The sequence below is a fragment of the Lonchura striata genome, chromosome 9, assembly GCF_046129695.1.
Source record: "Lonchura striata isolate bLonStr1 chromosome 9, bLonStr1.mat, whole genome shotgun sequence".
NCBI classification, from domain to species: domain Eukaryota; kingdom Metazoa; phylum Chordata; class Aves; order Passeriformes; family Estrildidae; genus Lonchura; species Lonchura striata.
In genome coordinates this window covers 7,997,335-8,020,685 of record NC_134611.1, presented here as the reverse complement: position 1 = coordinate 8,020,685, position 23,351 = coordinate 7,997,335, and the positions used below count along the sequence as shown (strand labels likewise).

Genomic DNA, 23,351 nt, shown 5'->3' with positions numbered 1-23,351 from the left:
ACACAATTCCTGGTGGTTTCTGGATACCTGTTTCTTGTAAGAAATCAAACCTTAGATAACCTTGGAAAAATCCACTGTCAGTCTTCTCAAGAAAATATATGTGCACCTATGAAAACAAGGTAATATATTCACTACCATTCAACCTCAAAACAAGTCTCCTTAATAAATTAATTAATAAATAATCACTGTGAAACAACCAAAGATAATCCTAGTCCACCAGAAGGAGAAAAAGTGTTAGAGGTCATCCCATACAGACATTAAAATTGGTGTTACACCTGCTTTACTCATTGGCTACATTGCAAATTATGTACACACTTTTAGCCACAAAGAAGAAAATCAATTCTGTCTTCATCAGGAAAACTTATTCTTGTGTTCCCAGATCCACAAGACCAATTACTCTACCTGTGCAATTTTCCTTCTCAACACTCTCCTTCTTCCCATCTCCACCAAAAAGCTCCATCTAAAAACAGTGATTAGCAGAACCAGCCACCCACAATGTGCACGGGTCACTTGCAGTCTGTTCTCTGAACTAGAGATGATCTTTGCAATAAAGAACTGAGTTACTTCTCTGCACAACCTGAGCAATGTTTTGAAGCTTGATGTGCACAATCTGCTCCCCTGGATTTCTGCTCCCTGGAAAAAAGGCAGCTGGAATCCAGTGACTGAGGACAGGATTCTTCTCATCTAAATTCCAGCTGTCAGGACTGGGCATCGTGTCTAAGTTAACAAACAAGGACTGCTGAGGCACAGAAGCATCCCTTGGAGAGCCTTCCCTCTGCCATCTCCTCACCTCACCTGAGAATCCAACAGAACAAATTATGCAAGAATGAAACATGAGAAATTCTACATTCAGAAGGGACAACCACATACAAGGAAGCTTGTTGGACCAGCAGTCCTGCCATGAAAAAATAAAGAGCTCCAACCAGAGATCCCTTATGAAAATCATTTGCTGTTCTTTTTCAAGCCCAAACTCAGCAGTGCTGAAGTCTCAGACCTGTTTTGAGGCTGCAGCAGAGTTATTTTTCTGGTGTTGCTTGACAGCATAAAGAAGATTTCATGTTTTCTCCGGGAGCATCCCGCCCTGAAATCCAGAAACTGAAGCCTGGCACAGTGGGATTCGGTCAGAAACAATTCTCACTTTTCTCTGAGGATCTGTATGCACCAAATTCAATTAGCATTTGCTACAAATGTAACACAGCAACAGGGGACAAGCCCTCATGTGATGGAAATCAGTGTAGTGGCTCTGATTTGAAAGAGCTTCACCAAATTTCATCAGCTGCAACTCTCACGCAGTGCTGGTGAATAGCTCACTCCATCACTAGGGAGTAAGGACCATAAAATGTGAATGCCAGGAACAGTAAGTGGTCAATTCAATTTGTTATCCTCTTTAGGACTTCTCAAACATTTTATTTCTCTTGTTTTCAGAAAGAAGAAAAATGGGTCAGAATATATAAAAACTATCATACAGGGATGGTGGGTGGAAAACTGTCCTGAAGCCATAATGTGAGATTTGATTACTTCAGCAGCCACAAAGAAAAACCCCATTCATAAAATAATCTTTATTAAACTCACTGATGTATTTTTTTTTTACTGTTTTTAAACTTGAACTAACTGTTAACACGCTGTGTGAAGTAGCACTTCCTGTTGATTTGTTTTGCATTAATTATAGTGCAATTAAAAAGTGGAGTCGTTATTGCAAACAACTACCAGGTGTTTTAAACCCTAAACAGGAGCCACAACATTTCCAAGTGACACTTTCAGTGTTACTGTGGCACAACAAACATGTTTTCAAATATATGCACTTTTACAGAAATTAAAGTCCTAGAATGGGAAAACCTCCATTATGTTTAAAAAGTGGGGGGAAATCCACCTGCTGGGAAGACCCCTGATATTTGTGGAATAGCTGCTAAAATTTAAGACATGAACACCTAAGAGGTCATCTAATCTTGCCATTAAAAGATCTGAATTTGCTGATCAGCCTCAGAGTTAGAAAAAAACTGACATAAGAAGCAGTAACAATAAAACTAAACCAAGTGTGTATTTTTTACATAAAGGAATGAAAGGGAAAATTGAAATATTAATATTTGCAGCATTGTCTGCTGATGAACTGAAGAGCAATACATTTCCTGAGTATCAGCTGTGCTACATTAAAGTTTAGAAGTATTTTGCTTTTTTTCCTAATTACTTTTTTGTTTGCCTTAACTATGGAGGTTCTTAGAAATTCCTAAACCAGGAATCTTCTAGAGCACCAAGTTATCAGGGTTCCCATCATCACCAACCTCAAGGGAGCAGAGTCTCCTACCCCATCACATCCACAAGCAAAGCATGAGAGGTTAAGAAGTATTTGGTTTGTACACAAGGAAATAAAACATGGTAAAACAAATTCTTCATGCTAACTATTTGTTTAAAATATCCCAAACACAGGAGAAGCTTTTCTTTCCCCCATCAGTCCTGACAGAAACCATGAGAGGATTAAAGGAAAGTTGTGAACTCAGTGAGGGGAGAATTCAAGTGACCCAATCCATGTTAATCTGGCAAAAAGCACATGCCAAGAGAAGGGTTCTGGCCAGTCTCAGGCAGAGGCTGACAGGTCCTGGAAAGGTTAAACAAGTTGAAGTGCTCTTTTCCTTTGCTGTTTTAGCATAGTCTATTGAGCTGCATCTCAAGGAACAGAAATTCAGCTTTTTTTTTTAATGGTGGAAAAAAAATCAGTCTCAATTTTCCCCTCAGTTACTTCAATTATTGAAAAAAAATTATAATCCTTTAGGTTAAGAAACAACCAATATTAATGCCTGCTGTTCTCTGAGTAACTGCTCTGTCAGTAGGGTAGAAGACATTTCTGTAAAATGGGAACAATGAAATGCATCAACTGCATTCCCAGTAATCCAAGCTCCTCAAAAAATTCAAGAGCAAAGAACTGTTTCCAGGTAACTCTTGGTATGATCTTGAAGACTCAAAACTTTCCTAAGCTTTCCAAAAATAAACCTGTGCAAGTTTAGACAGCTCTTTTCCAAACCATGAACACAGACAGATAGACTGACAAGCTTTGGGGTATATCTTGGGACAGACACACCGATGGGTGCTACTCTCTACAGAATAACATAAAAAGGGCTTTGCACACCTGGATTTGCTTTAAGAGGCCACCACTGCAGTGCCTGGATGCTGATCAGCTCCCAGCTTCAATACATGCTGGCCCCAACAAACACCCTACAATCAGCAACCCTACATCACCCACATCAAACCTCACCAGAATCCCTATCACAGGGACATGTGATGACAGTTAAAAACCATTTTGGGGAGATTCCAGCTCCATCTTTAGTAATAATAAGGAGACTTTGTATTGGGGACTCCTGATTATCCTCAGTACTAAACAAGTGTACATTCAGGTATGAATAATTCTAGCAGCCTTAATATTCTGTCTGGATTGTTTTCCTCTTCACAAGTATCCTCTAAATGTAATTTTCCAGTAAGTACTCACTGAGGAACAGTACCTCCCATAACCACAGGGACACTGCCTAACATCTAATTCTGAAGTTTTTGCAAGACAGCAATATGCCTGCTAAAAGAAAAAACAACAGCAAGCACACATGCATGATAGGATTATTTGTTCCAATACAATATAAATTAGGTCAGACTCCTCTTTGGAGAATTTTGAGTCAAGAACTAGGTGGTCCACTAAATTTCTATTCATTTGCCTTCAGGCTCAGGGAATTGCAAAGACTCTCAAGAAACTGATGCTCCTCTACCCACAAGAGCAATCACTGTGGGTGGGAGGGGTGGGGAATCTCTCAGTGTAACTGCTTGGCAATACCTGGAGACCTAAATCCTTATGTAGTAAAAGGGCAGCTAAGGAATTTGTGCATATATATATATATCAATATATATACAGAGAGACGTACAAAATTCAATACAGAAAAAAACAGCAACTGCCCCATTTTTTTAATGTGGTACATACCATAAAATCACAGAATGGTTTGAGTTGAGAGGGACCTTAAAGCTCATCCAGTTTGACCCCCTGCCATGGGCAGGGACACCTTCCACTATCCCAGACTTCTCCAAGCCCTGTCCAACCTGGCCTTGGACACTTCCAGGGATGAGGCAGCCACAGCTTCTCTTTTTCCCCGTGCCATCCCCACAGGAAGGAATTTCTTCTGTATAGCTAAAACCTAAGAAAATATTCTTATCCTTAAGAATATAAAACATAAGATAGAAAATAGATAAAATTAAATACCTTGAAGAAAAGAAACCTCTGCATCCTGATTAAACAAAGAGTAATGGAATGACTGTAGAAAGTGCAAAGGATCACGGGCTGGGAAGTGCCTGGAGCCAGCTCCCCCAGCAGGCTCCTGCTCAGGAACACTGCATTTTCAAAAGCTCACCCACAGCCCCTGATGCCATAAGCAAATGAAGGAAATCTTGACGCCTCCAAGGGCCATAAGTTCATGTCAACAGCTTCACATATCTCAGGAGAGGACTGAGCCAGAGCAAGATGTGACAAGCTGCCCTTCAGCAAGGCTGCTGCTCTGCTGTGGATGGAGCTGGTCAGGACATGCAGCTGTCTGAAGGGCTGGGACTTGGCCAGCTGTTCCCCCACAGCTGGGCACACAGCAGCCTCTGCACCTGCAGCAACACATGGCTCATCCCAGGGAATGAGCTTCACTCTCACTCCACAAAAAATATATTAAGAGACAGAAGCTGACAGGTCCTGCTCTCGTCTGGTTCTGCAATATGACACTACCTTGAGACAGATCCACCACAGACCCCACTGTCACCAGCAAGGCTCACACTGGTGGGTTCTGACAGAGGATTTGTATGTGTAGCTGAAGCACTTAAATAAACAAAGTTAAGAATCTAAAACACTACTTACACCTGGAATACTTAAAAATGTGTTTGACAGTGGTGTAAGATTAAATACATAGATACAGGTATCTTTCCTGGAGCTCACAGGGTTGGGTTTACTCACCTTTTCTAAGTTGTGACAATTCTCCTGCCTTGAAACAGAAATGGAAGATTGATTCATGGATGAATCTTAAACCACCACCATAAAATGTCATTTGGCTGCAGTTAGACTGGGCAAAAACTAGTGTTAAGGGGAAAATATAGAGCTGCAGGCTCTCTTTGTGACAAATCAAAGTCTGAAAATGAAAATGTTTCAATCTGATTAATTACTTGGTTTAGAATATATGCTTTTCATTCTACTGTATCAAAATACTCATAATAAAACAGTGCAGCTGATGAAGTCAAGCACTGCTTTACAAAGGCTGGCAAATTTGCAGAACAGCACTTGAGGTTCAGATTAGTAAAATCCTAATGAATATCTACTCTAATACCCATGTAATTGCAGGGAATGCATTTGCAAGTGGTACAATTAAATAAAAAAAAAAAAAAAGAAAGAAAGAAAAAAACACAGCTACAATGGAAGTCTAGACTGATTGTAACATCAGTTTAAGAGACTGAAGTGCCATCCTGGAAGAATGAAGATCCCATTTAAACTGATGCCAAGAAATGAAGAATCACAATACAGATTTCCAGTTCTTTCCCAAATCACAACATCCTTCCATCTTTCACTGTAACTACCAATGCCAGCAATTCTCAATTTCATCACTTTTGTCCCAGACACCAAAATGGTTTTTATACATTGTTAACGATTGCTTTATCCCAAGTGCTCCTCTGTTCCTAAGCACTGCACAAGGAGCTGCTCAGCACAGGCTCCTGAAGACTTCCTTGGATGTAAATAAATGTTGTTTTTGCACTGTATGTTGCACTTCCTTCTGGGAGCCTGCACCTGGCATCTCCACACTTCATCTTCCTACCCATAAAAACAGGTTAGTGCATGTCTTCCTTCACCTCCCAAAACCACCAGGCAAATAAATGCCTCAAAGAGAGAGCTGGTGCTGTAAGAAGGAAGCCACAGAAGGGCTGAAAGCAAGCACTGTTGAAATAACACCAAACAGAACAGGACATATGAGAGACCAAGTAATAACAGAGCTTTATTCCTAAGTAATTGGCTGAGCAAGCAACTCTGATTAATTCTGCAAGAATGCTTGGGTAGTGTTTATAAAAACCAAGTCATTACCTTGACTAAACATTGACTTGGACAGTTAACTTTAACCATCAAGACCTTGACTAAATATTGACTGGAAAAGTTAATTTGAACTATAACATCTAGAAAATCGTGCTCCTCTTTCTAGTATTTGCTATCACTTTAAAATGCAAACAGGGTTGTAAAAATAAAGGTTCTCCCACCTCACTGATATTTAGTTGCTGTGCTTGGCTGTTGCTAAATTCAACACAAATACCTTGCAAAAATTTGAAATATAAAATACTTTAGAGACGTAGGCCTGTTATGGATGACAGGGAATGGTCAATCGTCCTTTGCTTGAGCAAGGACCCATCAGAAGTATTAAAAAAAGTATCATAACGCTTGTGATTTAAATTTATTTTGATACATATATGCAGCAGTTTTACAAATTTTGCAAATTTAAAAAAATGGGCCTTGCCCAAAGAATCACACAGGCTGATCACCAGGACAAGGGGTTCATTCTGATACCTCTACTTTTTAGTAGCAGCTACTTCAAGTCTACATCCTCCACTAGTGGTTTCACTTCATCATGTGAGGCCATGGGTCAAAGGACATACACAGGGTCTTTCACTGGCTCAGATAAAAAAAAAAAAAAAAAAAAGAAAAAGAAGAAAATCAATTTCAATCCTCATAAGATGAAACCACTGATGTGTGCAGTCACTAAGGTCCCAAAGGTAATCCTACAAGAAAACATGATGGTGTCCTCCATCACTGTGTTGAGACACTGTTAAAGTGCAGCAAAATCACCTATGAGGTACAGTCCAAGATCAAAATACTCCAAACAATAAATCTGTACTTCTAGACCAGTGTGAATAGTGCATTTAAGCTGTGTAATGACATAAAATGGTAATGACAAAGAGACAAGGGACCTTATGCTTTATGAAGGTGTTATGCATGTGGATAAACAAATAAATAATGCTGTGGATCCAGCACTAATTCCATACACAGTTTTAGCTCAGGAGTTTGAAAGTCCCTTTTAGCTTTATGCCCTGATTCCTTTTTTAATACATCAGCTGCCTTTAGCGCACTGAATGAAAAACAGCTTAAGAGCAAATATAAAAGACATAAATCTCAGCAACGAGTGAAAATACCAAACTGGTGAAAACTTGCTCCTCCATTATTTTTGAGTAGAGCAGTAAGGAACAGATTGATACTGGTGTTATGGGGGGTGAGGGTGGGGAATGAAAGAACAATAAACAATACAGGCATCAGTAGTTTAACACAGCACTGTGTCTTGCAATGGAAACATACTGTGAAACAGCTTGCGAGATAAGCTTCGTCAACGATAAGTAATTTTTATTCCGTTTGAGTGGCTGAAAACAATAAACATGATTAAACGCTACAGACATGCATTCAGAATTTAGACAAATGGCAAAGAGCTCCAAGGACTTTGCTTTTGAAACTACTTCGGGGAGAGACCTGGAAATTGACTTAGCCGGTTTGAAATGTACAATGAAGAAGTTCGTCGGGAAATTAAAAACTTCCCATCCGTCTGCAAGCTCCAGCACTCTCCAGCCCAGAAACCAGCTTTGTCATCTGCTGTTCTTTACTATGATTACCGGTCCCAGTCTCCCACTTCACCATTCAATGTGCCGCTCATGAACCTGAGCTCCCAGCGTGTGAAACACCCTGGAAAACACCAAAGAAGAGCTGGCTTTGGGGAATTCACAGTCCTGTGCTTGTCCTGCCGGCCCTCCTGGGTTCTTGTCACCGCTGTCCTGCTCCAGCCTGCCAGCAGCATCTGCGCCCACCGCAGCGCTCCCAACTTTCATTGCCGGCTGCCTGCTCCCGGTGACTCGGTGGCCGTGCACAACCCCGAGAAGAAAGCACTCCAAAACCCTCCGACAGACCGCGGGGGAGCTGTCGGGATTTCCCCTGAAGCAGGGGCTGTAAAGGAGAGGCGCACGAACCTGCAGCACCCCTAAGGCAAGCGCTCACTCTGCAGCCGCTCCCCTGGACCGCGCACCGCTGGCCAGCGCCGGGGGCTGCGGGCCGGGGGCTGCGGGCCGGGGGCTGCGGGCCGGGGGCTGCGGGCGGTCCCCAGAGGATCCCCAAAGGGCTGGGCAGGGCGAGCTCGCCCCGCTCTCCGCGCGTCCAGCCCCGCTCCGGCTGCCATTTCCCCGCCGCTCCTCAGCGCGGCGTTCCCCGGCCCTGCCGCACCTTCCCGGGCAGGGCAGCGCCGGCGCAGCCGAACCGCATCCCAACCCCATCCCCGGCCGGCTCCCAGCCCCATCCCCGGCCGGCTCCCAGCCCCATCCCCGGCCGGCTCCCAGCCCCATCCCCGGCCGGCTCCCAGCCCCATCCCCGGCCGGCTCCCATCCCCATCCCCGGCCGGCTCCCATCCCCATCCCCGGCCGGCTCCTATCCCCATCCCCGGCCGGCTCCCAGCCCCATCCCCGGCCGGCTCCCAGCCCCCGGCCGGCGCTTCCCGCGGCTCCACCGCGACCGACCGGCGCTTCCAGCTGCGGGGCGGCAGCGGCCGAGGCTCCCCTGAGCGGCGCATCCCACGGACCCCCGGGCACGGCGGGGGTGGCCGGGGGGAATCCCGCAGCCGCATCGCGTCTGTGGCTCCCTCCTCGATTTTTTAAATTTTTTTTTTTACTTGCCCCGCTGCGGGGGATGGCGAAAGCGCCCCCAGCCCTTTGCCCCAGAGCTCGGCTGGGTGCGGGGCAGCCTCGCACGGCGCTCTCCCCCCGCAGCCGGCAACTTCCCGCGACTCGCAGGGGATCCCAGCCCTTTCCCCGCCTCGGGGGGACGGGAGCGAGCGGTAGCGGGGAAGGACGGGTAAAGAATAAACTTCCTTCGGAGAAAAGCCGCGGGGAGGGGGTCCCCGCTCGCAGGAGGAGCAGCGCGCCCCGCCGAGCCGCCGCGCCGCCCTCAGGACCGGCTCTCACCTGCCCCAGCGAGCCCTCTCCTCCTCGCATTCCTCTGCTCCCCATCGTGGGCGCAGCAGCTGCTGTTATTCCTCAGGATACACATGGCCCGTCCATGCCGGCGGAGCCGCCTTCCCGCGCCGCCTGCCCTCTCCGGCCCCGCCAGCGCGGCGCTGAGGCCAGAGGGAGGGGAAAAGGGAGGTGTGCGGCGGAGAACGCGGCTGATGAGGGGTCGGTCTCCTCCTCCTCCTCTCCTCCTCCTCTCGCAGGGCTGGGGGGTCTCAGCGCCGCTGTGCAGCTGGGCAGGGAGATGGGGACGGCGGAGGAGGGGGCTGGCCGCGCTCGGGGCGGGGGCGCTGGGCGCGTCTGCCCGTCCCGAGGCTGCCATCGCCCCCGGGGCAGCCCCGAGGGCCAGCGGAGCGGAGCGGCTGGAGAGCCCCCGGCACCGCGCTCAGGCACGGTGAAGAACCGGCTCCGGAGGGAGAACCGGCTCCGGGGAGAGAACCGGCTCCGGGGAGAGAACCGGCTCCGGAGGGAGAACCGGCTCCGGGGAGAGAACCGGCTCCGGGGGGAGAACCGGCTCCGGAGGGAGAACCGGCTCCGGAGGGAGAACCGGCTCCGGGGAGAGAACCGGCTCCGGAGGGAGAACCGGCTCCGGGGAGAGAACCGGCTCCGGGAGGGAGAACCGGCTCCGGGGAGAGAACCGGCTCCGGAGGGAGAACCGGCTCCGGGGGGAGAACCGGCTCCGGGGAGAGAACCGGCTCCGGGGGGAGAACCGGCTCCGGGGCTTTCCCCGGCCAGGGGGGCACTCGGGGCGGGACTGCCCACGCGTGGGGCCGGGGCACGGCTCCGCCATCGCCGCTCCCCCCTCACGGCCCCCGCCGCCACCAGCGTGCCGCTTTTCTCATGGCTTCTCGCAGTCACCCATGAAAATTTAATGAGGCATTTAGGGCTGTTACCTTCAGAGTCAATGGAGGAAGCATATTTAGCCTAATGCACTCGCTGCCGAGCCAATAGGTCTGTTGCAGGCGGATCAGAAGTCATGGAGAGACTCTCCTTTCAACACAAAATTCACGACCCATTAAACTTATTCTGTGATAACAGCTTCTTTACAAACGGAGACCCATAGAAAACAGAGGCTGTCATGCACTTCCCGAAAGGATTTACATACAGAGAGAAGTCCATTTGCCAGGTTATTGCCATTTCACCAGTATTATCTCCAATCAATGCATAAAAGCAGCGCTGCTCTCGCTAACCGAGGTAAATGACTAAAAGAAAAGCTTTTTGCAGCCTCTAGATAGATCTGATTCACCCCCCGGGGCTGAGTCTCCCTGGGCTGACAGGGAAGAGGGCTCAGACCATTGCAGAGGACTGGATCTGATCGGGAATTGCGAGATGCTCTGCGGGACACGCAGGTAATGTGCGCTCCCCGGGATGACAGCCGGGCAGGGATCACCAGGATGCTCACAAGGTAGAAAGATGTCTACAGGTAATTTTACCTCCACCTGACAGGCAGGAGAGCTGAACCAATGTGGCAACACACGTAACAGGGCAGGGAGCAGAAAGGCTGAGTGAACAGATTGATTGAAAGTACATGCACAGATCTGGTAACATTCTCAGCTATTATCGGTTTCATCTCCCTCAATTATTCTTTCTGCAGCACATTAGGTATTAAGCATAAAAGATAACGTCATGTAATAACATTTACAACATAAAAAATTCTGAATTCAAGCCACATTTATAGAAGTACTTGATGCAATGGAGCTTTTCACTATAGACCTGTTTTCTGCAGTTCAATTTATTACAGAAATGAAAGGTCAGATTCTCAGTTGAACCCACTTATTCTAATGTGAATTAAAAGAAGTAAGTAGTCAACTTCATTGCAGCAAAATTTCCTATTGAGGAGAATTTCACCATCTAGGAAGACAAAGAGCTAAAGGAGAAATAAAGCAATATTTCCCATTAGGAAATAGTAGACAGCATCCTTAAGGAGACATGCTTGTCTGTGTGTATTAGGTTCGAAAAAATATTGGTGGCCCTTAGTTCCCAAAAGGCAATTTTTTTGGGAAAACAGTAATTGAGCTGTTCTTTCCCTCTGACCAGTGCACAGTAAAATGAAGTTGCATTCATTGTGTTGCTGGTGTCACTGAGGTCCTGGAGTTTACAGGAGGGGTGCTGGCAGCTGACTTAGTAGAGAGGGAACTTTGAGTAGTATAAAACTTCATTCCCATTCATTTCTGCAATGTATGGATGCAAGTCACACTTGCTAATAATACTTTTTAAATATAAAAGACTACTAGCTCACAGCTTGTAATATGAATGCAAATGAACTTGTAATTATACTATGCAATTTTCTACTTAAAAAAAAAAACAACTATGAAAATAGAACAGACCTGAAGAGCAATATGCACTGCAGTTCTTCATTGTGTTCCTTCATTATGCAGAAGTTGCCATAAGCAATCTGCTCTGGTTTAATGTAAAATATTTTTTTAGGCCATAACTTTGCAACACAAACTCTCACATAAGAACATATTTTTGGTCATACTTCCTTGTTTCCACTGAAAAACATGATCGAGAAGCAAAAGAGCAAGAAGTTTGGTGTGAAGCCTGACAGCTTTTATTTTTGTTTATCTGTAAAGCTTAAACTCATCATTCCTACATTCTCCTTTCTGATGATGCACTATGCCATCACCAATTTGGTGATAAACCATTAAGAGCTATAGATTAAGACCTGTAGGCCAAAAATTTCATTTCCACTGAACAGCTGGAGGAGCTGAAGATCAAAACCTAAAAGTGTAGTTCTCAGCTATTTTTGCAGCAGACACTTGTGCAGCTCTCAGTCACTTATTACTTGCTAAAACAACTAAAGGGAAAGTAGGATCAGGTGAGCTCCTGAATAGATTTGTACTAACAGGATGATGATCAGAATATTTTTAAGTGTTCCTGTACGCATCAGTTGAAAGAAGAATGAATTCAATCTTACAACCAAGAGCTCTGCACAATGTTTTCAAAGAATTGCCTCGAAACAACATTAAAATATCCACCACTGATACCTGTAGACCTGGATTCTAAGTAATTTCCTATACTATCCAATTTCAATAAGCACTGCAGCAGCTAGTAAACCACTGCACCCCGCAGAGCAGAAATGTTTACCTGCAAATAAGAGATAATTTGCAGGATAATTGTTGGCAGTGAATTCGCTGATAATTCACAGTCAAAGTTTCTGATTCCCTAGGAAAAGAGTAATCAAAAAAACTTTCCAGTTTCACCTCAGAGACAAGTTAATCTGCATCAGTGATGCCCAGCTGCAAGCCTGTATGTTTGTCACATGGAATGGTAAGGCAGAATGCACACTGTAAAACCAGCTTCATCCTGCAAAAATGGCAAACCACTGGCCAAAAACCCTGCAGGGGTCTTGTGAGTGCACATGTGTGCATTATTCAGAACTGGACATTTCCTGAGATGGAATATAGGCCCTACCTTCATGAAACTAATTAAGGTATCTCAAGCTGTGCTGATTATAAAGGGCTACCAAATAATAGTACAGAGAAATTTTAAGGGATGTTTGAGGATGAGTTTTTGTTGGTGCTTTGAAAGAATCTGGAAGTGAAAGATACACAGTGTTACACTCTGCTGGATTCAAGTGGGATTTTTGGAGGGGGAATTTAATATCTGAAAAGAGAGCCATTATTTCTGCTATTAACATCTTACTAAAATACAGCACAACGTGCAGACCCATCCCTTGCCAACTGAGCTCTCAAGATGTCAGCCTTCTCACAAAACCCCTTTTCACATTTACTGATCTATATTGTAGCCCACAGCAGGATCATCTTGATCACTCTGGAGATCCTCTACGTGAATAGCTCCTCACACAATAGTGATTTCAGTTTAATAAGTTCCTCTAAGGCAATTAGGCACTGACTGAAAATAGTATCTGCTGCATTATCAGTAACTATGGTAGCCCATCTCTTACTGCTGTAGTCACACAGTGAGCTCCTTTTGCCATTCAGCAGGAGGATTAATCATGATTTGGTTTCAATCCTCAGTTTTCTCAAATGCAAAGAAATTCAGCTCTCTTATTCTACTAAAGACCTCTTGGGATACCTCCTCAGAGATACCTCAGGTGAACTGAGCAGAATATGTTGCTGAACAGTGCTCTTGCCCACCAAAAATATCTGTGTAGAAAAATGTTGGTAGCTCTTCATGAAAAATGGGAAGCTGGTCTATTTTCTGGTAGTGACATATCAGGAAGAGGTTATGATAATTCTTGCACCCAAAGTGAAATCTGGTGGAAAATGGATTATCCAAAAAAATACCACTGACATCTCTTTATTAAAAGCCAGCATGTGAAAATACTAAAAATGGAATTCACTACCAGAGATCCATCACTGGTTTCTGAAGGTAGATCCTCTACTCTGTTGTGGTTTGGTCACAGGGGGAACCTTCCTTTTATGCATCTCAACAAAGATTGCAAAATCTCACAGTTATATGTGCAAAAAGGGATTCAGGAGCTTGGTTCAGATCTCAGCTGTGTCACTGACTAGTTTGTGATCTTGGATAAGTCAACCTATACTTATTTTATGTCCATCTCTACCACATGTATGTCAGAAGCCTTCTGTCAGAATTTCTCCAGGAATGCTTGGAGGGTGCCCCAGAGACAGGCAAGGACATACATAAACATTAATTATTGTTATATACACGGCCATTCATTCAGTTTTGAGTCCTGGGAGGAAATACAGAAACAAGATCTTGTCATTCTATCTGGTAGCCCCTATTAGTCTCCTTCACATATTCAAAATATTACTGAACTAACCCTGCTGCAAACACTTTCCTCAGCTGCAAATGAGCAGCTCCAACAAACAGTACAAGACTGCCCCTCCAAAATCAATTTATCTTCTAGTAGATGGCAGCAAGTAGATACCTGTCCTGCCAAATAATGGAGTTTGTGAAAACACTGGAGATTATGAACCACATTATTTCCCAGATGCCCATGGAAGAGTCTGTGATTCTCCAAGAACAGCTCCTTCACAAATCCAAACTGCTTCATATTTCAAATCCTTTTTGGCAAGGTGCGTTTCCTTTCACAGCCAATTAACTGCAAACTAATTTAGAGAGGGTTTGCTTTTGCAAACAGAAGTGTCAGGTTCCAACAGAGAACATGTTGCTAAGAGCATGATTTATGCACACATTTGGAGTTCTGTTGTTCTCTCATTCCCCCCAGACACCACTGATGATCCACACAGAGACACCTCAGAATTTAATGAACTCTTTTCTAGAACTTCATGGGCGAAGAAAATTTTCAGCATCCCTTACATCCTGGAAGCCCACATGGTTCTGCATTACCTTGCAGAGTGCTCACACTGGTTTAAATACACATTAAACTGAAAGCAAAGGGTACCTACTAAGGAAAATGTATTTCTACTATGAAAATAGAGGTTATCTGCATCTGCTTCACAGAGAATTCCAAAATTTGGCTTTACTCTGGGTTCAAAAATAAAAGTTGAATACTTTAAACTCTCCACTTCTCTAGTAAAAAACTTTTTACACTTTGTTCTTAAGATTTTGTCTACTTTAACTGACACATTTAAGCTCACTGATTTGGACGATACTACAGCTTCTTTTCACTAAGTACATATTTATCTTTATTATTTATTCATTTTTAGGTGTAGATTTTACAATTGGAAACTTCAGTCTCAGAGGTTCCTAAAGATCTTGGTTTTTGTCATATTCCATGATTTTGACAGCAAAAGATCCACTTGCTATTGTAAAAATAATTTTTGTTAAAAAGAGACAGATGAACACAATATTTAGAGCTGCGTTCCCCTCCATTTCTGCCAAAATAACAGGTATTCAGGAGACAGCAATTGTTTGTAGTGAATGTCCTCAACAAGTAAGGTTGTTTTCCATTTCCTCTTATGTCACATTACATTTTCCTCTTTATATTTCCTTTTAAATATTTAGACAGAGCAGAGAGTTTTAAACGTGTCATTGACACAAATAAATGTTTAGGCAGTCAGTCTACCTTGGGTTCAGCTCTTGTCAGATTTGATAAGTTAAATATCACTGGATCTGGCCAATAATTGGATAGAAGACCTCTGAGGAAAACTCAAGTGCTGAAGCAAGTGCCACTGGTTACTCAGTAGGTGTTTTTTTTAACCTCAGACTCATCCTGAAATATGCCCTCAGCACGGCATTATAAGTACTAGCTGGAAAAGGCATTTTCAAATAAGATTTAATGTCTTATTTCTGTTAGGCACTAGCAAAGATTCCTGACACCTTCCTTTGAAAGTTGCTTAGTCCACTTTCGAGTTAGCTGGGCCCACTGCTACATAAAGCTATATCTGAAAGTATGGAATCAATTTTTCATCAGTTTTCTTTTAATAATGATACATTTTTAAAACCTCTTGTTTAAATAGTAGCTTGTACATTTCTTTGCCTTTAACACTTCATTCCTGAGCTTCTCCTTTACTCTCTCATTATGTCTCTGAGTCCAGCTCATGGACATCCCTGCCCATGGCAGCAGAGTTGGAATGAGGTGATCTTTAAGGTCCCTTGCAACCCAAACCATTCTCTGGATACCACAGCATATGTTCCCTTTTGCCATTTCAGAACCAACATCAGCATCCAGGGATGGATCTAATCCCTCTTTAACAGCAGCTGATTATTGACTCTTTTGCCTCTGCTTCTTGGTGATTTTATGAGAGCACGTGGTGACAGGATAAGGGGAATGCCTTCAAACTGCCAGAGGGCAGGGTTAGATGGGATATTAGGAAAAAATCCTTTCCTGTGAGGGTGGGGAAGCCCTGGCACAGGTTATCCAGAGAAACTGTGGCTGCCCCATCCCTGGAAGTGTCCAAGGCCAGGCTGGACAGGGCTTGGAGCAACTTGGGATAATGCAAAGTGTCCCTGTCCATGGCAGGGTGGTAAAACTAGAAATAATCTTTAAAATCCCTCCCAACCCAAACCATTCCATGGTTCTTTGACAAAGTGGAGCTGACACTGACCAGAGCACTCCACCCTCCAGGCTGTGGGATACATTTGGGACTGAGGAATTCAGCGGGGCTGCTTCACTTGCTGCTGGACTCAGGACCTCCACACACACATCTCAACAGTAACAAGTGCCAGTTCCAGTTGAAGATCTCAGCCCTGAAAAGCACCATGAAGATAATGTCCAGGTAAAGCCACTCCTGGGATGTGAGTTTTCCCCTTGTCCAGCACGGGGCTGCACCCTGGAGCTCCCAGTCCCCAGGCACTCCACACACTGAGGCTCTGCACAAGCCTGGAAGCCTCAGCTCCAGGCAGCATGCCAGAGTTCAGCCAAACATATTTGCCTAAGTTGATATTTCTGTAATACATTTCAAAACATGACAAATCATTACTTTCTGATGTTTGCTATTCATTTTTTTTTTTTCCTCTTTACGCTTTCCAGGCAGGAATGGAAATTGCAAGTGCCACCATAGCAACTCAATGCAATAATATAAATCTTCAAATAACAATTTAAATGAAGGATGTTTGAAGTATTTTTACTTTGTAATAAATTTATAGGTGTCAACTAGATCAGGGCTTCCTTTCTAAAGGGGTTTTGCTGTTTATCTAAAAAGACAATCCTTCACTTGAAAGAGTTGATAACGTTAGCCCAAGACAAAACACTGAGGTTTAAAAGAATGTCTCAAATACATTCTATTTATTTATATTAGAAAACTACTCACTGGCACTCACTGGAGTTTAGCTTCCTAAATGTCTATGCCTTTTTTCATTCCTGGCAATCTTATTCACATTTAATAAGAAATTATGACAGAACCAAGACAGAATCTATACAACCTGGTTATGGAGTCCTCATCCACTGCCACAAAACAAGGATAATTTCAAAGAACATTAACAAATGTGATTTTTAAAATACTGGCAGTTGTCATATGCTTAAGGTCTACCTTGAGACTACACAGCATATACACAGAAGAGATTATGGTTTTTCAGATCTGTGGTTCCTGTGGCTAAGGTGGTATTTCTCCAAATCAGGATAACACTCAACAAATTAGGGAATACACTGGCACCCCTTCATCCCAGCATGAGGACCAAATTCCAGTTTTAGATGCTAAACACATATCATGGCAACTTTTGGAAGGTTCTCACGTGTATTGTGCGTTAAAGACTGAATCTTTATGCCAGCCTCTAACGAAACTGCCCAAATCAGCAGCATCAGGATCCAGAGAAGTTACATGGAATCAAAGTTACACACAGAATAAAAAGAAATCTGAGGTATTGTTAAGTCAATTATCTCCTTCCTTTCTGATTCCTTCATTTCTCATTAACATCCACCTAAGTGTATCTCCTTTATAAGGAGCTTGTTTTCTCAACAGAAAAATAAATTTGAAGAACACCAAGATGTTTGTCAGCTTTCAGAACAGGGAAAATCCGTATGGTTTAAAAAACAGAGCTCTTGATATTAAATATTTTCACTCGGGACTTAAATAAATCATAGACATGGTCTTTAGCTAGGGAAAAAAAAAGTCAAAATTTGATTAAATAACTAATGAATTACAAAAGACCTACAGCATCCAACTGAATACTTACCTTCTGCTCAAATGCAAGTCCTTGGGAGTGACAAATGTCAATAAACAACACAGCTCAGGAGTGGGTGGTAGGCAAGACTAGATCCATCTGGCCTGTTGATGAGGAAGGAGGAGAGCTGCAAAACACACAGCTCCAGAATGTGACCAGGAGCACATATGCCAGGCTGAGAAAATGGGAGTGTGCAGCAGCTCCCCCAGCCCTGTGGCAACCCCAAATCTGTGGGAACGTATGCTCCAGCCCTGCCTGGTGCTGTCCATATTTGTGCTCGGGACACAACCCCCCTGCATCCAACTGGGATGGAGAAAGTGTAAATCCTGGGGAAATCTGCTGAAATTAAACACAAGTTTCTGGTATTTGTAGCCAGGTAGCCATAAATCCACCTTCCCACTTTTGCTGCTCCTCCTTTCCTGGTCCAACAGGGGGTTTTGCAGTCTGACACAGCTACTCCCAGCTTTGCCTCTGCCACAGTCTGGGAACTGAATCCTCCTGCTATAGAGCCCTGATTTGCTACACCTCCCGAAGCTGAGCTCGGGAAGCATGGCTTTTATGTGTGTTTTGATGAGCCATCAACAATTTTAGATACTATTCATGCTCACCAACAGATTCTGAAATGAAACAAAATCTGCCTCTCATCACATGCACAACAGGATGTAACAGATGTCACAGAGAAACCAAGTAATAGCAGTTTTCATGGTTGGATCCAACAATTACTTCTGTGCTCACTCTGTGGCCTCTGCCTCAAAGCCCAATAGAAATGAGACACCTGCCCCCCAGGAGTCCAGTGTAAACTTATATAAACAAAGTCTGGCAAAGCCCAAGCCAGAAAATCATCCAGATACTAATTTTTCACACTAAAACCCACCCAAGAGTTAGGTTATACCTAATGTTGAATGCACTGTGTCCCTTTGGAGCAAAGAAAGATGTGCACTGCTGAGAAAGGAGACAACCAATGTCTTTTCTGGGTAGAACTAAGAATATTGTGCTTGTGTTTGCACTACAGTCTCACTCTCCTCAGTTAATATTGGCTGGAAGGAGTGGTATCCTCTTGGGAATTCCACCACTGACCACTTGAGCACACTAACCCCCACCTTTTACAAAACAACAGCATTTGGCAGCTCCTTGCCAAAATCCCTCTAGATGGAAAGCCCAGTGAAGATCCTTTTCCTCGGCTCATTGCACAGGAGTCGTACATGGCTTTTCTGTCCCTGTGCAATTTTCTCCTGCAATGTGTACTCAAGGTTAAAATGCTGTCCTTTCTCCTTGGTGAGATCTGTCACTGAACTATCAAAGTGTGCATGTTACAGAGCCTGCCTAGTGGAGGGCTGAGTGATGCAAAGACAGACCTTTGATGCACGTTGTGACCTTAGTGCATTCCCTTTAAGCTGGGGAAAAAAAAAGGAAAAGAGGCTCTTCTCTTTCCCATTTGGGGGCAGAAGGACATTAAGGAGCACTTTGGGTGCAGTAGCCCTCACATTTATTGCAATTATTACAGCACTGAGAGGCTCCAGCCGAGACCACAATCCATTTATGATAAGCAGTGTAAGACATAAAGCAAAGGAAAAGCCTTATCTCAGAAATGCATGAACTAAACACAGCTAAAAAAGCTACTAAGAAAAAACCCCCTCACCCCTTTTTCCATCATGAGGAATAGGCATAGATGAGCTTTTCTCCAAAATCTGTGAGATCTGTGGCAGAGTCAGGGGAAGGACTCAGGTCTCTGCTGGGCTGACATCTCCATTTCCCAAAGACACACCTATGACAATTCCTGATTACCCAGGTTTTGCAGCTCTTTCACATCCCTGCACAGCCTTTGAGAAGACCTTTAATGCAGTAAATCAACATTTACAAAGCAAGTGCATGCACAGGCATTCTGGGGATAATGGTATAGAATTAGTTTGTATCTGCCACAAAACAAGGGCAGAGAAGAAAACCACAGGTTTTGGACAGCACCGCTATTTCCTGCAGGAAACGTTCAGGCCATGCATCTGGCACCATTTCCAACTCCTCTTTTCTCCCCATTTTACATATCCAGATGGGAATGTCCATTTTGCTATCTGTTCACCTGGCCCAGTGTTTGAATACACCTTGTGATTTAACCATCGCCACAAAAAAAGAGCATTAAAGCTCAAACATGACTTAGAGCATGGATTAGTAACAATCATATGGGAACCATCTCATTTTAGCTAAAAGAGAGTAGGATTAAATGCAATTAAGAGCTCCCAATGATGTAATAAAGACAACTAAAAAAAAATCAAGGCAAGTGGGCAAGAAGCAATCACTTTTCTGTCTAGAAACAGTAAAATAATGACAGTCTGATTGTTCATTGGGTCGCCAAGGCCAAAATGTGCAGAATGACCTTCATTAAGTCATACTTTGTACTTCTGCTGGGGGACTGTTGCATCTGCTCCTTTCGATTTGGCTTGTCTGAGTAACAAAGCTCCCAGCGATCATCTAAACCTCATTTGGAGCACCTGTGAACAATTCATTATATTAATACAACAGCAGGGGAGGAGTGCAGATACTAATAAATAGGTTGTTGAGCAGCTTTTGCTGCCAAGGTTGCTTTACCCAGCGAGGAGATGTCCCCTCCACCCAAAAGCTGTGGAACTGCTCCGAGACGCTGGGCTCGGTTGTACCCCGACATGTCAGAGCACACATCTGGTGCTGGAGAAGCATGTAAATTAATGTTGCCTATCAAAACAGTTGATAAATGTGTGTCTAGTACTTCTGAGGGACTGCAGCATGATTTGAAACAGTTTGTTCTCAGTTAACGTAGAACAAATGTTCTCTGGCTAAAGGTGGCTACGAAAGGCATTTGGTAACGATTTGTACCAGCTGGGCCTCTCATTACTTTGAATAGATTTGTGTAAATCAGCACATAAAAATAAGCAAGTGGTCAATGCCTTTAATTGCATTTGGATGTGCTGTAGTAATGGCAAATATCAGAACTTTTGCATTTGTCCTCACATTCTGCAGTACCGGAAAATAGATTTTTTTTCTAATAGAAAGAACAGCAAAAAGATTTTGCTGTTAACATCTATTTAGTCTGGTTTCAACTTAGTCACATTTTGCAAATGTCAGTGAAAAACAAAGGTCAAATGGGAAAAAAACAGTATGCTATGGATCAGTACAATTACAGAGAGCAGAGTAGCACAGGGTTACAGAATCAGTTTGAGAGGAAAATATATCAGCAGTGTTGGATAGACACAGGGCAAAATCCTGCCCATGGAACAGTGCAGATATCATCTTAAAGCAGTAGAAAATAGATTGTTTGTGTTAATGTACTTTAAAATATTTTCCCAGAGAAACAGGGAATGTCAGGTTTTTGATTAATTTCCTCTTTGTTTTTTGGTTTTTTTTTAAGATTTGGGCAGATTTTTTTTAAGACTTTTAAGCCTTGGTTTGGGCCAGTTTGCAGGTCTGAGCATCCTCACTGCGACCATCCCTGGGAGTAGAAGTTGTCTAACTCAGTATGCATTAAGTATACCTAAAAACCTTTCTATCTCTTTCTTGTATTCTCTTTTGTCACTGTTGTACAGCTGGGTATGGGAGCTGCCCAGAGCAGCTGTGGTTGCCCCTGGATCCCTGGAAGTGCCCTGGACAGGGCTTGGAGCACCCTGGGGCAGTCGGAGGTGTCCCTGCCATGGCAGCTACCTGGGACTGGGTAAGCTTTAAAATCCCTCCCAACTCAGAGGGATTTTGTGTTTAGAATCATCACAAAATCCAGTCTAGGATTTTGTGATGATTCTAAAGCACACCTGAATCACTTGAAAGAAATGTGAGGTAAATAATTATAAAGTATTCTGCCATTGCAGGCCTGGTAGGGTGTTTGGAACTATTTGTTCTGGAAGTCACACAAAATCCACCACACGTGGTGTTTCCAGACCAGCTGAACTGAAACAGACACTGCTCCATTTTCATCCCTTTATATAAAGAAGTGAAAATGAGAAAAGGAAGGATGCTGCACATATCAACAGTCAGGAGGGAGAACATTTTAAACATAGAATTTAATACAATCAATAAACTTTATATCAGTATAACAGAATCAACAACATAACTCTAATAACATCACAGCCTCACATTATTCTATGTCACCATTGACATGCATTAAATATTACTTCTTTCAGCCAATTTTCTCTTCATAGCAGTCTTTTTATCCTGTAAATACATTTGTTGGTTTCTCAACATCCAATTAAACATGTAAAGAAAAGTAATAAAGATATCCAATTGATATATTTTAATTTCAATGAATTATTTTAAACTTAGCAGCCATAAAGTATCTACCATTACCTCTTTCCTGGCATTGATTTAGCAAAAATTGGTAATTGTCACGCTGCTTGTGGGGTATCAAATATAAACATTTTCACATTTACTATGAAATCCTCTGTAGCAACACGAAATTGAAGGATAGACAAAACTACTCTTATATAAAACCAAGCTAATTTTTATCTGTAAGGGATGATCAGTTGAACCCTTTGAGCTGAAAGGAATCATAGGGCACAAGCAAGCTGAGGGATTTTCATTGTATCTTTCACATTTATCTTCTGCATAGATAGCTATGAAATAAATACTGCATGTGAGCAAGTGTAAAAATGTACTTGAGGTACTTCTGTTAGATGGAATCTCATCCTCTTGAAATTGCCTTTCCCATGAAAGATGCCCAGTGACAACCAGCAGTTTAACCAGCTGGGGATATATACAGTCAGTTAGCCCTCAGCCTTAAACTGTTATCCGATTTGTCCCATAAAGCAAAATATATGAGGTACATGATGCAGCGTGGGGATAATGTACAATAAACATAACTTACACTGCAGGAAAATGAGTTCCTGTTGGACCATCTCACAACAGAATCAGCTGTGGAAGAATCCACCCAATCTGTCCAAAATGTTTTCTTGTTTTTATTCCTTTTCCCCATAAGCATAATTAAACCCAGTGGTTTTGGTCAGATAGCTCTGTGATAGCTTTTAAATTACTTATTCTAGTGCAGCTTGCCAAAACTTCTATTTTCTCCCCTTTTGAAAGTACAATGTGCATTATTTGCTGCAGTGGCAAGGCAGCACAATCATGCTGTTCTTCTCTCAGCCCTTCCCTCTCAATTTTTACAGAGCATTCATTCACCACTGACTTTTTGGCTTTCTTCTCAGAACAAGAGAAGCTATGATTGATGAAGAGTGGAATGTATTCAAATGACTTTCAAAAGTCATGAAGTTAAAAGCCGTCAGGACTTCTGAATAACAGTTCCTAAATGTTTACATTTTAACAGGGGTTATTAATTTACATCTCGATTAGAAGATAAAAGGAAAAAATATTTATTTATAGGACTTTTAATAGTTATTTATTTTCTCAATGATCACAGACACTGTCAAGTTTAGCCATATTCTGGAGTTATGTAATTTTGTACATATTAATCATCACTTGAAATGCTCTGCATCCCTTTAAAGCTACAAGTATTTGGAAAAAACATCTTCATGTCACTTTCATTCTCAAAAAAAGGATATAAATTAAAAACCAGAAGTTCTGGGGTGACCTTCTTCACCTAAACTTGTGCTTGCATTGAGGAATTTTGGATATGTTACCCACACACTGTGAAAAAGTACAGAACTTGTGGCTTTGAGACCCAGAGGCTCACTCTGAGTTTGTTCCCATAAATACTGAATAAAATAGGTCAGGAGACCTGTGCCCTGAGGAATTATCATCCAAATAGTTGATAGTCCTTGGCTGGAAGGGAGCCTGGAACATGTATTTTGACAGCAACAAGTGTATTTTTTTTCTAATCTCTGACTTCTGATTGAAGAAAAGGAGCATCATGAGGTGATGAGATGAGA

At 43.1% G+C, this 23,351-nt stretch overlaps 1 protein-coding gene across 8 annotated transcripts in view; it reads right to left on the bottom strand.

Moving 5' to 3' along the window:
* Positions 1-23,351, bottom strand: part of DAB1 (DAB adaptor protein 1) — a 419,748-nt gene that overhangs the window by 135,005 nt on the left and 261,392 nt on the right. Inside the window, exon 1 of one of the 8 annotated variants that reach the window (XM_077785333.1) lies at positions 15,960-15,981. The exons of 6 other annotated variants lie outside the window; for them this stretch is intronic. The gene's annotated coding sequence lies outside the window, so the exon portion shown is untranslated. Of the gene's footprint in view, positions 1-8,976; positions 9,184-15,959; positions 15,982-23,351 lie in introns of those variants that run through there. One more of the 8 variants, XM_021542166.3, reaches the window with a different exon arrangement.